Raw genomic sequence first — 15418 nt, forward strand, 5'->3', positions numbered from 1 at the left:
TCCCGGGACTGGCTCCTTCGTATAAAAACAAAGTCATCGTTAACCTTTAAAGTCGCTGGATTTAAACTCGAGTCTGTCCCACCTCCCCTTTGCATCCCCATATACTGATACACCAGGATATTGGCGTCCCTCAGTTACGTTTTAATCACTTTTTTCCATAGGCTTAAGGGCGGTCCGGAAGGAGCTCTGGAATGTTGATCCGACACCATCACCAAGCCAGGGAGAAAATGGAAGTACAAATGGAAACTCACCTGCCTTTCTTTCGAAACCTAAAGAAAGATTGCATCAGCGCATGGTTTTATGCTCCCGAACCTCAAATCTCAAATGTAGAAACTATCACTGCATTGAACAACTTTAAAGAAAAATAAATATTCTTTTGGGTTTGGGTCTTTTTTATGGTGGAAGTTGGTTCTTGCTATCTTAATTTGACCTTCATTTGGAAAGTAGGGGAGAATTCAAATCAGGAAAAAATTTTGTTTGGTTAATTCAGTGGTGGGTTGCACTTGTAACCTCAGCCAAGCACCTCAATTCCTCTGGGAGAGAAAGTGCGCCCCCAGAGGCAGAATGTTTGGGGGGGTCCCATTTTAGATCCTTAGGCACGCAGACTCATTCCCTTAGCCAGAAACATTTTGAGAAGTTGTCTTGGGCTAATGTTGGGCCCAGCTTTCCAACTCAAATGCAGAGAATACTCTGGAACCTCAGAGACAACACCTTTTGTGTCTTCCCGCCCTCAAATTACTCCTTTTGGAGCAAATGCTAGAGAGGCCTGTCAATCACTTCCAATGGAATGATTCTCACTTACATAGGTCTACTTATCAGCTTTAAAGTACAAAAACTCAGTTTTGTGAAAACACAGAGATGATTAAGCCCCAGGGACTGACTTGGGTCACCAAACACAGGAGAATGGGGTATAAACCCAAATGCCAGTGCAGTAATTTACCATAAGAAGTATTACTATTGAAGGAGCTAGACCCTCAAATGCACCAGTCAGTGGCTCTCTTATTCTTCCTTATTTCTGAAACCCTGAGCACAAGGCTGGGCCCAGAGTTCATATTCAATAAATATTGATGTTTATTGAAGATTGATTCCAAAGTGAATTTTTATCTTTGTCTTCTTCCTTTGCTCAATTTGTTTTCCACTACAACTACGCTTAAACACTGAGAGCATTCTTTGCTGGTGTTTTGTTCATTTGTTTGTTTGTTAGATTTGCTAGACAGGAGCAGGGAGGAGGCAGGTTCCTCTGGGATTAACATAGCTGCTTCTGAGAGTTATATTCCACGGGGGCTTCAAGTGGGTTTGTCTAAAAAGGAGCTGTAAGTCTTGGAGAACTGCCTGGAAGAAGCTCCTTTGAGCCATGCTGAATAATTAGGGGCATGTCTGTCCTTGGCTTTTTTTCTTCTAGGCCTTAGGACACACATTCCCCAGGGGCTATAGACTGAATGTTTGTGTCCCTCCAAAATTCATACGTTGAAACATAATCCCCAGTGTGATGCTATTTGGAGGCGGGTCCTTTCAGAGGTGATTAGGTCATGAGGATGGAGCCTTTATGAATGGGTTTAGTGCTGTTATAAAAAACACCCCAGAGATCTCTCTCACTGCTTGCTTCCACCATGTGAAGGCACAGTGAGAATACAGCTGTTCCTCTGGCTCCTACCAGATGCTGAATCAGCTGGTGCCTTGATCTTGGAATTCCCAGCCTCCAGAACTGTGAGAAATAAATTTCTGTTGTATATAAGCCACCCAGTCTGTGTTATTCTGTTATAGCAGCCTGAATGGACTAAGACACCAGGCCTTCTGGAATTCACTTGCCCATATCAGAAGCTTAAACATGACCCTGAATTTTCCTTTCTCTCTTACCATCCAATCGTCACCAAGTCTGTAGATTCCACCACCTCAGTATTCCTTGACTTTGGGTACCCGTCTCTTTCTTCAGTGTCACCATCCTGGTCCAGGTCATCCTTATCTCTCATCTGGACCCTGGAAACAGCCTCTAATGTTGTCCATGTTCAATCCATTGACCAAATGGTGGCCGGAGTGACTTTTTTCAAGCACAAATGGGCCATGTCCTTTCTCTGGTTAGTATGCTTTAATGGCTCCCCATGGCCCTCTTTATATCCAAGTCCAACACGCCTTACCCTGGTGTATATCAGACCCTTCTTCCCCTCTTCCTGGCGCCCACTCCGTGCTGGCCCTGCTGGACTGCATCATGCGCACACTGCTTCCTCAACCTTCTTCCCCGCCCCCGACGCCTCGCACTCCCTTTGCCTGGCTGACTCCTTCCTCTCCACCTCCAGGTATCACCTTGGGTATCACTTTCCTTCGCCTTCCTAGTCTGGGTCATGTGTCCCTTCTGGATGCTCCCATACAAATCCTGTGACACCCTATCAAGTGCACTGCGTTACAATTGCTTGCTTGATGGTCTGATTTGCTATGGATTGAGTTTCTTAAGGGCAGGAGCAGAATCTTGATCAACACTGAGTCCCCAGCCTATAGCAGAGTGCCTGGCAAATAACAGTTATAAAAACAGCAACAATTGTAATGGCGACCACTTATTAAGCATTTACTGCGTGCCAGGTACTGTGTTACGAGCTTTATGTGGATAATCTCATTTAATCTTTGTGATGGAGCCTGTGATCCCCTTTCAGGAATGAAGGACCTAGATGCTGCGAACACTGCAGGAAACCCAGTCTCAGGTGTCCTTTGGGGATTGGCTCAGCTGAAGAAAACTGCCTTGCACATGGTCACACCTCCTTCTAGGGGCAGCCTGGATCCAGTGACTGATCAACAGAGGGGCATCACTGCCCTGTCCTTTGGGTTCAATTCGGGGTAGGGGCTAACGTGCTCTCCCAGCTCCAGAGCGCCCTCTGGGTTTGCCTGCTGCTTTCTTGGGACTGCATCCCAGCTCTGCTTCTCCCTCTGTCCAGGCCCGCTTCCTGCTCTCCCTCTTACCCCTGTTGCTCTTAAGAGAATCCCTTCATAAAATCCTGCTGGCTAACTTCTGTCTCACAATCTGCTTCCCGAGGAACCAAACCTGGAACAAACCTCTCAGCAGCCTCATGGGTAAGTGTTACTAAGATTCTCCCTTTACAGATGAAGCAATTAAGGTTTAGTAACTTGCTCAGTGTCACAAAGCTCATGGATTTAAGTTCAGGCAATTGATTCTAGAGCCTACGCTTTTAACCAGGCACTCAATAAATACAATAAGTGAATCAATGGCTTAGTCCCACTAGTCACCAAGGAAAAAAAATTTTAAAGCTACTATTGAGAAACAAAGCTTTGTGCACATAATTTTCTCAATGCCGAGGAAACAAGGGCAGCAGCAGACGTCTGGGGACGATCACAGTCTGTCCTGTCAATGGTGTGGACGGGCCTGGCTGACTCATAACACAGGTCACAGAGAGCGGACTCAAGCCCAGCCATAAAGGAGAGTTCTAAACGAAAATGTCAGCTGAAAGATCTCAGTGTCTGGATGATTTAATCCATTTCTAATGGAACATGTGAGCTGGCATAGAAGGACAGCCAGCTCTCCTCAATCTGTGCAAAATGCTGATCAGCCCAGGTTGTTTCTGTTTGCTTTGAGATGTGATCAGAGAACAACACATGCATCCAGGCCCACCTGGATGGAAGCTCTGGCCTCTTTTGAATGTCTTGATGGTCAAATTCATTGGGAGGGGCCACAGGCAGTAGGTGGTAGAGCAGAGAGATGAATAGGAGATGTCTGGTCTGGTTATGCTGTGTAGACCTCAATGATAAGCTCTAGATATACACCCTGTGGAGGGGGAGGGGAAAATCAATATGGCTTAGCTCAGAGTTTCAGATTTCAGCACTAACTATGCATCTGTTTGTTATTAAAAGTTATAGTCTGCGCCTGCTCCAGCCCGGCCGCCCTGTGCTCTCTGACCTCCTGTGGCAGGTACACCCTGTTCCAGGCACATCCTGTTCCAGGCATCTGGGCCTTTAATCATAAACTACTCTGCTTTGCTATCTAACGGTCTATGTTCTTCCCTGAAAGGATGGCAGGAGCCGTGGAAATGGGGACGCTAGTGTTAAAAGCTAATTTTATTTTAAAGATTTTTTTTTGATGTGGACAATTTTTAAAGTCCTTATTGAATTTGTTACAATATTGCTTCTATTTTATGTTTTGGTTTTTTGGCCGCGAGGCAAGTGGGCTCTTAGCTCCCTGACCAGGGATCAAACCCACACCCGCTGCATTGGAAAGCCAAGTCTTCACCACTGGACCACCAGGGAAGTCCCAAAAGCTAAGTTTTTAAAAATATCAGGCACAGTGCTAAGCACACCAGGACCTGACCTTATTTATCTCACGCAGCAGTTCTAGGATGCATTAAGCCCATTGCACAGAGGAGGAAACGGGTTTAGAGATATTGAGTAACTTGCCCAAGTTCACATGGCTGATCAGCAGGTAGAATAAGGATCTGAAATTAAATCTGTCTGATTCCATGGCCTGTGCTTAATGACAAGGTTAAACACGCCTTTGCCTTTTGCTGCTTCTCCATCCTCAGTGAGTCCCAGCTGAACAGCTGTGCTAGGTTGGATAGCGTTCCCCCCAAATTCATATCTACCCAGAACCTCAGAATGTGACCTTACTTTGCAGATGTGTTCAAGTTAAGATGAGGTCATACTTGATTAGGGAGGACCCTAATCCGATGACAGGTGTCCTTATAAGAGGAGGAAAATGCGGCCACACACACAGACACACACACACACGCAGGGGAAACGCCGTGTGATGCAGAAATTGGAGTGATGCACCGACAAGCCAGGGATTGCCAGCAAACACCAGAAGCTGGGAGAGGCAAGGAAGGATCCTCCCCAGAGACAATACATTTCTGTTGTTTTAAGCTACCCAGTTTGTAATACTTCGTTAAGGCAGCCCTAGGAAACCAATACAGCAGCCATACTACCAGTCTTCATTGTCTAACCCAAACGTTGCTTCTGTAATCCATAATAAGAACCATCCTTTGGCGCATGATTGACAAATTGTTTCATTTGTCCCTCATCACACACAGCCATGCAGGGAGGTAGAATTTCTTGATTCCTCATCTCCCCACCAGGCAGGCATCAACCTGTAACCGAAAGTGGGGTCCGGCTGCTCACTACTCAAAAGCCAATAAAGAGGCCAGGTTGGTGGAAAGGAAAGTTTGCTTTGTTTTGGATGCCGGCAAGCAGGGGGGAGGGCGGATGCCTGTCCAAAGGCCGACTCCCCCCTCCCCCGACAATCAGTGGACAAGAGCGTCTATAGACGGAGGGAGGGGCTGCGAGCAGAAACAGCACAACCAGCTCTGACAGTCATCTTGAAATTTGGTCATCGGTGATCTGACCAGCGTCATCTCGATTGTTTTAGGTACAGTTAATCTTCAGTTCCAGGGTCGGTTTGTTTCCATTTCTTTGAGGCCAATTCTCGGAATTGTGGCAGCTTATGCCGTGGCTACAGTCTGGTCACCATGTAGTTCGCTTCTTCTACCTGGTGAGGGTTTCAGTACCTGTAAGACAGCTTGCAGGATGTGGCTCAGAATGTTATCTGTAGCCCTTAAGGAGGAACTAAAGGTCTTGACTATGTTTAATGACTAAACTATTATTATTTGGTCTCCTTTGACTGTTTTCCTCTGTTTCTGCATTTTTTCAGTTCTCTGATTAAACTTATTCTTTGGCTAAAGTTTTTCCGCAGACAAAAGGCAGGCGGAGGACATGGGGGGCAAGGACCATAGGGTCCTGCTCCGTTTCAATGCCCTCTTTTCTTTGATACTCCTCAATCTTCAGGAGGGATGGGTACAGAACAAGAGGGGAAGAAGGTTTTGGGTAGAGGGTTAGTCATCAACTTGGCAGAGGAGCTCGGGTTTAGTTCCATTTCTGTTTCAATTTTCCCCAACTGTTTGAGGGAATGGGGCAACGACCGCTCTTGGTTACTTCTTGCTGAAGTGGGGCATAGTCCTGCCTAATTTGGGAAATGGACAGAATTGGAAATAATCTCGAGCTCCATGCTTAGCATCCATATTTTGTATTATGAGAACATTACCTCTCTCCTTGATTCCTTTTCATAGTACCTGGACAAACACGTGAAAATATGTAGACATTTTACAATGAAGATAATAATCAAGATGCATCTTTGTATTATTCTCTGAATGTATTTTTTCTTTCTTTTTTTTTTTTTTGCGGTACGTGGGCCTCTTACTGTTGTGGCCTCTCCCGTTGCGGAGCACATGCTCTGGACGCACAGGCTCAGCGGCCATGGCTCACGGGCCCAGCCGCTCCACGGCATGTGGGATCTTCCCGGACCGGGGCACGAACCTGCGTCCCCTGCATCGGCAGGCGGACTCTCAACCACTGCGCCACCAGGGAAGCCCCTGAATGTATTTTTTCTTAATGGTTAAAGCAGATGTACAATGTATGTTTAATAGGCCATAAACAGGTTGTTTTGGTTTGCTTGAAGTTCAAGTTAAATCATGTATAAGCCAGAATGACTTCCCCGTACCTCAATATGTGAAAATTTCCTCCATCATTTCCCCCTTTTAATTGTAACTCTTTCCATAGAAAGCACTGATATGCAATATATTTTTCCAGAGTGGCTCAGTTGCCTGCTCTGGATCGATTCATGTCCCTCGGTGCTAGGCCTCTTTTTGTTTGTATATTTGCCTAGTTGTCCACGTTGAGAGAAAACTAATCAGATATGAACAGACTCAGAGGTATGTTAATCGGGAAATGCTTTATAGACCATACACTTTACCATTTATATCCAATTCTCACACAAACACTGTACATGTGCTTTAAGCAGTAAACTTAGAGCCAGCAGTGATACACATCATGAGTAGTTATACTCTGTGACAACCTCACTGGACAGTTTTTTCCATCCTGAACATCAGGGTCAAAAGTATGGTTAGAAACAAAACAATAGCGTTCGGTCAGATTTTTTTTTTTATTGCTTACCCAGTTCAACAGTATGATCTGAAAGTTATCAAATGTTTTCCATATAATTAAACATACCAAATAATCCTAATTGGTTTAGAAAAAAAAATTTTCTTAACAGAGAGAGAAAACCATTTAGTCTTGTACCAATTTACTGTTAATAACACAATTCATTTACCTAATTAAATTCAGTCTAATCTTAATCCTGACAACATACAAAATTCTTTTCTCAAAGTTCCTTTTTCACAAACCTTTTATCACTTTTTGGATCCATACAAATTTGTCCTTTTTTTCCCACCCAACCAACTGTAGGACAAAATTTTTATCATCATTTTTCCTCAACAAAAATATCTCCATTCTTCACCATGTTCTCCCTGTGTGCCTGTCTGTTTCCAAATTTCCCCTTTGTATAAGGATACATGGCTCGTTGGATTAGGGGCCCACACTACTCCTGTATGACTTCATGTTAACTAATTACCTCTGCAATGACCCTATTACCAAATAAGGTCTCATTTTGAGATACTGAGGGTAAGGACTTCAACAAATGAATTTTGTGGGTCACATTGCAACCCGTAACAGTACTCAGAAAAATATAAATCTCCTTTCCTCTAATGTTCCCAAGCCTCCCAGGTCCCTGCTCCCAGGTGCCCGCAACCAGTAATCCCAGGTTACTGGGTATTCTGCCATACATCTCTCAGCATGTATGTGCATTCTTCCCACACACAAATACTAGCACATCATGTGCACTGGCATCCTCTTTACTCTTTTCACTTAATACCCTGTGAAATTTTCCATATCAGTCCACACAGACCTTCTTTATTCCCTTAAGTGGCTGTACAACAATCTATAATTTATTTAACTGGTCCTCTCTTAATAAACATTTAGATAGTTCCCAGGCTTCTGCTATTACAAACAATGCCACAATGTATATTCTCTGGCACACGTCATTTTGCATGAATGTACAAGTACATCTATTAATACCTGGAGGTGAAAGTGCTTGGTCATCGAATCAGGGCATTTAAAAAATTTGAGCTGTTTTACCAAATTGCTCTCCAAAGAGGTCAGAAAAGGTCAGCCTCGCACGAGCCGTGTTCACAGTGCCTGTTTCCCCATAATCTTACCAGACTGTGTACCTAACTTCCTGACCTTTGCCAATCTGATATATTCGCTTTGTATTTTTAATTTGCATTTCTATTATTATGAGCATAATTGAGCAACTTTTCATCTGTTTAAGAGACATTTGGTATTCCCTTTCTTTAAGCCTGTAGCTATCCTTTGCCCTTTTTTCTGCTGAAACTGAGGAGGAATGAAAAGGGTTTTTACAGAAGCAGAAAGATGGAGTTTTAAAGGGGCGTCAGATAATTGTGGGGCACACGAAGATGAGGACTGGCCCTGAGGATGGCTGGAGGAACTACCACCTCTCCAGCTGTTTGAGATTTCTTCCTTCTCCAGCCTAAGCAAGGGGCTGCTCAGGAGCCAAGGGGAAGCCTGGAAACTAGATTCTGGGTTTAGAATTGCACATTTGAGCTTGGACTGGGAGTCATCTGAGAAAGCACTGGGCCCCTCCTTTGAGCCTGGTTTATCTCCAGGGGGCTGATCAAAGTTGGTGGGGGCCGGGAGGGGGCATAAAAGGTGGGAGCTTGTTGCTTGAATTTGGAACAGGTTTAGGAGAAAGGTGAGGCTTGAAACAGGTACATAAGTCCTAAAAAGACAGTCAGAGACCAGGTTAAGAAATTCCTCCCTAGGCCACAGCATGCTTTTGTGTTGTTCTTTCTTCACCGGCTAGGGCTGTGCTGAGTTCAAACTCAAACGAACAGCCAGTTCTGTCTCAATCTGTCATTATCTTGGAAGGTGTAACTGAGTATGTCTGAAGAGCTGTTTTCAGAACAGAGAAAGGATCCGGGTTATGCTTCTGGTTTCTCTGCAGCCGCGTGTTTTGCACTCTGGGGATTAAGCAGATGTTGGTCACGCATCCCCTATTGTTTCCAGAAGGTGCCTAGGGTTGCTTCCAGAGAGTCTATCAAGTCTTGCTGTTCTATTTTTCCATTCTTTGGGGATTTATGGAACACCTCCTGACAATAATCCCTGAGCTTGGCCCTGTGGGAAGATACAGACATGCGAGAGCTGACCTGTGGGGCTTCCCTGATGGCGCAGTGGTTGAGAGTCCGCCTGCCAATGCAGGGGACACAGGTTCGTGTCCCGGTCCGGGAGGATCCCACATGCTGCGGAGCGGCTAGGCCCGTGAGCTGTGGCCGCTGAGCCTGCGCGTCCGGAACCTGTACTCCGCAACGGGAGAGGCCACAACAGTGGGAGGCCCGCGTACCGCAAAAAAAAAAAAAAAAACGAGCTGACCTGTGCCTTCCAAGATGGTAGACTCTAGTTAGGGAAATAAGGTTACTATGATGGTTAATAGTATGTGTCAACTTGGCTGGGCCATGGTGCCCAGATACTTGGTCAAACATTATTTTGGATGTTTATGTAAAGACGTATTTTGGATGAGATGAAGTTTTAAAAATAGTGGAATTTGAGTTAAGCAGATTGCCCTCCATAATGTGAGTGGACCTCATCTAATGCTTGAAGGCCTTAATCAGAACAAAAACTGATGTCCTCTGAGCAAAAGGGAGTTCTGCCAGCAGACTGCCTTTGGACTTGGACTAAAACTCTTTCCTGGGTGCCCAGCCTGCTGGCCTACCGTGAAGCTTGTGGACTTGCCCTTCCGCAATTGTGTGAATCAATTCCTTAAAATAAATATCTCTTTCTCTCTCCATCTCTCCTCTGCCTTGTGATAGATAGATAGATAGATAGATAGATAGATAGATAGATAGACTCTGTTTTTCTCTTTCTCAGGAGAACCCTGACTAATACAACTACTAGTGAGCTGTGTGACCCTCAAGGCAGTATCTGACTTAGCACAAGCTGAGAGAGATGCTGAGGGGAGGGAGGAAGGTGGGCCTCAGCCATCAGGGAGGCCTTGAGCAGGAACTGGAGAGGTGAGCAGGATTCTGAAGCAAGGACAAGTTCGAATAGGTGGAAGAGGGAGGAAGGGCCTTCTGGGAGGTGAAAGAGGAAGAGGAAAGCTGGGCCTAAGCAGGGGAATGATCCCGGAGACACAGGTGCTCCTGGCTCCAGGTACCTTCCACACTGCAGTTGTCAGAGTTGCAACTGGACCTTGTTAGTAGAAGTATGTGTTTAATGTCTGACTCCCTCTTAGGCCATAACCTGGTGGTTTTTAAGCATACATATTCCCCATGCCTACCTAAATTGTTACCACAAGTTGGTGCTGAATAAATTTATTGATGGAGTTAATGTATTCACTTTGTCCTTGTATTGAATTATAATCTATGGAAGAATGAATTCCCAACCTTGCTCCAAAAGGGGTCAAGAAATTGGTGATGATGGTTAAGAGAATTACTTTTTCCCAATAGGGAAATAATTATATTACTTTCTTTTCACAAAACATACTCATAAACAATTCAGACAATGCAGAAAAATAGAAAATAGAACATCTGTAGTCCTGCTGCCCAGAGATGAGATGGAAATGAAATAACATTAATCATCGTTAACTGCCGAAATAATGCCATTTGCAGCAACATGGATGGACTTGGAGATTGTCATACTAGTGAAGTAAGTCAGACAGAGAAAGACAAATATCATATGCTATTGCTTATATGTAGAATATAAAAAATGGTACAAATGGACTTATTTACAAAAGAGAAATAGAATCACAGATGCAGAAAACAAACCTATGGTTACCAGGGGCGAAGGGGGGGGAGAGATAAATTGGGAGATTGGGATTGACATATATACACTACTAGATATAAAATAAATAACTAATAAGGACCTACTTTATAGCACAGGGAACTCTACTCAATACTCTGTAATGGCCTATATGGGAAAAGAATCTAAAAAAGAGTGGATGTATGTATATGTATAACTGATTCACTTTGCTGTACACCTGAAACTGACACAACACTGTAAATCAGCTATGCACCAATAAATTTTTTTTTAATCATGGTTAACTGTAGAATGTGATACGTTATTATTGCCACGTTGTCAGATCTCTCCTTGCTCTTGAACCAGGACCGACATATTTATTAAGCACCTACTGCTGTGTGTTAGGGACTGAAATACAAAGGTAAAGTAGAGAGACACAGGGTTCCCCTGCCTTCCGGGAGGGTTGAGAGAGTCTCACAGAATCAAAGCTTTTCCCAACTTGGGTGTTTCTGTACCACCTCTTGGCCGCTGGACACATGGTCTTTAGTTGTTGCTGTGCTTGAAATACACATTTTCCTTTCCCTTTCTGAGGCTGTGGAGAACAAATCTCTCAGGGCATTTCTCTGGAGCCATTCCCATTTTACACAAAATAGGTTGTTAAATTTGAAGGGCCCTTTTCATTTCTTCTGTGGATCCCTCTGGCAACTCAGCCTCTTTAGTTTTATGATTTTGGGGGTTATTGTTTGTGTTTAAAGATCACATTCTTCACCCTGACAGGCCAAACTGGTTTAGTTTTTATCACTCTTCACTCACAAAAAGAAGCATTATTCTCAGTAAATAGAGAGGAATAATTAGCAGCATTTCCATTGTTTATGTTTGGAGTTTTTTAGTGTTATTTTTTAAGTACATAAATAATATACAAGATATACCATTGTTTGAAAATGTGTTTTAAATTTTAAACTCAAGTATAAATGAAGCATTTCATCCAATGTCTTAATCTGTTCTTTCTCTGCATTCTTTAGGGTTGTTCTTACGCAGTGGAGGCTAGATCTTAACCCACTTGTACCTGGGAAAAATCTGTTATGATTTTCCAAAATGTCTCTGTTTCCCAGATTAATTATATTCATTTTACCCACCCAGCTATCCTGTACTGTTGATCGGCCACAAGGTTCCAAGACCTACTTGGGAACTGGAGCAGGCAGTGTTTGCCTTCATGGCATCTACAACATGGTGAGGCAGCCTGCACCCTCTGGGACAGGCCTGGTAGCACCCTAGGAGTCCATACAGCATTCCTTGCCCACAGCGCTAGGCTGGTAAATGTGCATTTGAAAGTCGGGAAAAGCATATGCTAGTTATTAACAGCTCACTGTCCGTGCCAATAGCAGGCAGGTCCCAAAGACAAGGGAGGCCAAGCTGTGCTCACGCTGGACTCCGTTACCAACCTCATGTGGGAGAGGAGGCCAGCAGTTAGGTTTCTTTCTCTTTTTCTTTCTTGTTCGTGTAAAAAGCATAACTAGATTTTGTGATTAGAATTTAAAGATTCTTATTGTTTTCTCTGTAATTACACAAGCAATTTATATACACTCTGTAAAAGTTGGAAAATACAGAAGTCACAGAAGAAAATGAAAGTCTCACACATGGATGGGAACTTTTTTTTTCCTTAATATTTATTTATTTAGGCCGCACTGGGTCTTAGTTGCAGCACGCAGGATCTTCACCGCAGCGTGCGGGATCTAGTTCCCTGACCAGGTATGGAACCCGGGCCCCCTGCATTGGGAGCACAGAGTCTTGCCCACTGGACCACCAGGGAAGTCCCTGGATGGGAACTTTTAAGGAGACGGGATTAAGATTGAGATGGGGAAGAACGTGCTAACAGTTCAGAGTGAGCTCTTGGTCACTGGCAGTGTTAACAAGGAAGGGGACTGAATGACCAGCCTCTAAAGGGCCTTCCTGCTCTGATTCTGTGACAGGACAACCTGTCCTCAGCCTGCTGGGTTTTAAACAGTGTGTCCCTTTTCCCCACCGCTGCCCCAGAGAGCAAAAGAAGGCAAAGTGAATCAAGGCTCTGCAGAGTGGCACTTGCAGAAGAGGGTTAGTTCCCTGGGAATGCCACATCTGTCCGTTCATTCATTCACAACTCTGTAAATATTTATTGAGTGGTTACTATGGACAGGGCACCACACCAAGCTCGGGGGATTTTCCGTGAACAGCACAAACTCTAGACCATGGGCACAAAAGTTGTACAGATAAGAATTTAGTCACAATTGTTAACACCAAGAAGGAACAGCCATCCTAGCCAGAAGGTTGGGAAGGCATCTTTGAGGAAGTCACACATCAGCTGGCCCTTGTGGGATGAATAGGAGTTAGCTGGACAGAGGAGTCGTTCTGCAGTATGTGTGAAGGTCTGTGTTAACCAGCAAGGCCTCTCTAGGGTGTGGGATCTTATCCCAAGGACAACGGGCGTCATTTGCAGAATTTTAAGCCGCGAGTGACACAATCAGATTTGTGTTTTTAGGAAATCGTTTAGCTGCCATGTGGAGAATGCCTCATAGGAAAGCAAGATTGGAGGTCAGGGGACTAAGTTAAGAGGCCAACATGAACATCTAAGTGAGAGATGGTATGGCTGGGACTAGAATGGGGATAATATTAATGAAGATTAGGTTTTATTGAATGTATAACTAAGTGCCAGGCACCTGCATTATTTCATTCAATCCTCACAAACACCTATGAAGTAGGTATCATTATTTTTGTTGTTTTATAGAGAATGTCGAGGCTCAGAGAGTTTAAGAAATTTGCTCAAGGGCTTCCCTGGTGGCGCAGTGGTTGAGAGTCCGCCTGCCGATGCAGGGGACTCGGGTTCGTGCCCCGGTCCGGGAAGATCCCACATGCCGCGGATCGGCTGGGCCCGTGAGCCATGGCCGCTGAGCCTGTGCGTCCAGAGCCTGTGCTCCGCAACGGGAGAGGCCACAACAGTGAGAGGCCCGCGTACCGCAAAAAAAAAAAAAAAAGAAATCTGCTCAAGGTCACACAGTTGGTGAATGGAGAGTCAGGATTTAAACCTGGGCACTCTGGGTCCAAAGCCTGTAGGCTTAATGACCATATGTACCATATGTACTAGAAAGAAATAGATAAGACTCAAAATATACTTAGGAGTAAGAAATAACAGAACTTGGTGATTGATTGGATGGTTTCTTCCATGAACCCAACCAGATGATTGGTGCTATTTATTATGATTGGGACAGCTAACTCAAAACAAAAAAAAATTTATAGGTACAGCTTAATGGGAGAAAAGTTGCATATCAATTAATTTATACTAGGGTAATAATGACAGCATATACTTACATGGAGCTATATGCCATATGCTCAGAATCTTCCATGAGGATTAATTCATTCTGTTTGAATGTTTGTGTCTCCCCCCCAAAAATTCATATGTTGAAATCTTAACCCCCAACGATGATGGTAGTAGTAGGTGGGGTCTTTGGGATGTGCTTAAGTCATGAGGGTGGAGCCCTCCTGAATGGGATCAGGGCCTTATGAAAGAGATTCCAGAGATATCCCTGACCATCTTCCACCACGTGAGGACAAAGTGAGAAGGCACCAGCTGTGAACAATGGAGAGGGCTTCCCCCAGAACGGATCATACTGGCTCCTTCATGTTGGACTCCAGCCTCCAGAACTGTGAGAAATAAATTTCTGTTCATGTAAGCTACCAAGTCTGTTATTTTGTTAGAACAGCCCAAACAGACTAAGACCATTCTTATTTCACAGATGAGAAACAGAGGTGCCGAGACCTCAAGTAACTTACCCAAGGTCACAGAGTAGAAAGTGTCAGAGCCAGGACATCAGCCCAGGCAGGCTGGCTGCAGAGGCAGGCTCTTAACCATGGGCCATGCGGCTTCCAGGAGCTTCTGCAGCATAATGGTTCCCCTACGCAGGACCAGGCTTCACCAAAGCAACCACAGAGTGAAAGCTCAGACGTAAAATTGGCTCATGGACATTTAAGTAATAAAACCTGCGACTAGCATCTCTGGGCTTTGCTCACTTACATAGGAATTGTGAGTCTGCTGTAAGCTGCTTATTGGTAGGACCTGAACTGCTAAAAAGGGTTATTTTCCAAATATTATTTTCTGAATTGGTTGGGAGGTTTTATGGTAGGAGGATGACAAGTTATTTGATGAGGAGTCCACAGGGAGACTTTTCGCAGACTTCTGACGACATCTTTTCATTCTGCAGATGTGGCCTTCTTGGTGCTGAAAAACCTTTGCTCAATTTGGACGCCTGTGGAATTATATTTGGCTGCTATTAAACGAAGCCAGCGGAGGGGCAGTGATTAGTTCCTCACAAGAACGGATGTCTCTGCGTAATGGAGACTACAGCTTTCCTCAAATCATACACAACCCCCTGTGATCTAGAACCTGAAGGGGATGGATGCGCGTGTGTTTAATCAAGCCTTCGAAGGAAGCCTCAGCCCCGGGAGCCACCCACAGGAGTCCTCATTCCTGTTTCAGAACCTTCGAGAACTTCCCACCACTCTCGGGGAACAACCCAAACTCTTCACTATGCCGCCAAACCCACCGCAGTGTCATCCCAGCCGACCTTGCCAGCTTTCCTCCCATCCACCCCACCTGCCAGTCCCACTACAGAGTCTCACCTCCCCACAAAATATCCTATATGGGTTCCTTCCTGACAGGAATGCCCTTCTCCCTTCTCTTCATCTGGATCCTATCCATCTCATCCTTCAAGACCTCGGCAGACGGGTCTTCTTAGAAAACTTTCCCCACCTGACC

The sequence above is a fragment of the Stenella coeruleoalba genome (assembly GCF_951394435.1).
Source record: "Stenella coeruleoalba genome assembly, chromosome: 16".
In the NCBI taxonomy this organism is placed as follows: Eukaryota; Metazoa; Chordata; class Mammalia; order Artiodactyla; family Delphinidae; genus Stenella; species Stenella coeruleoalba.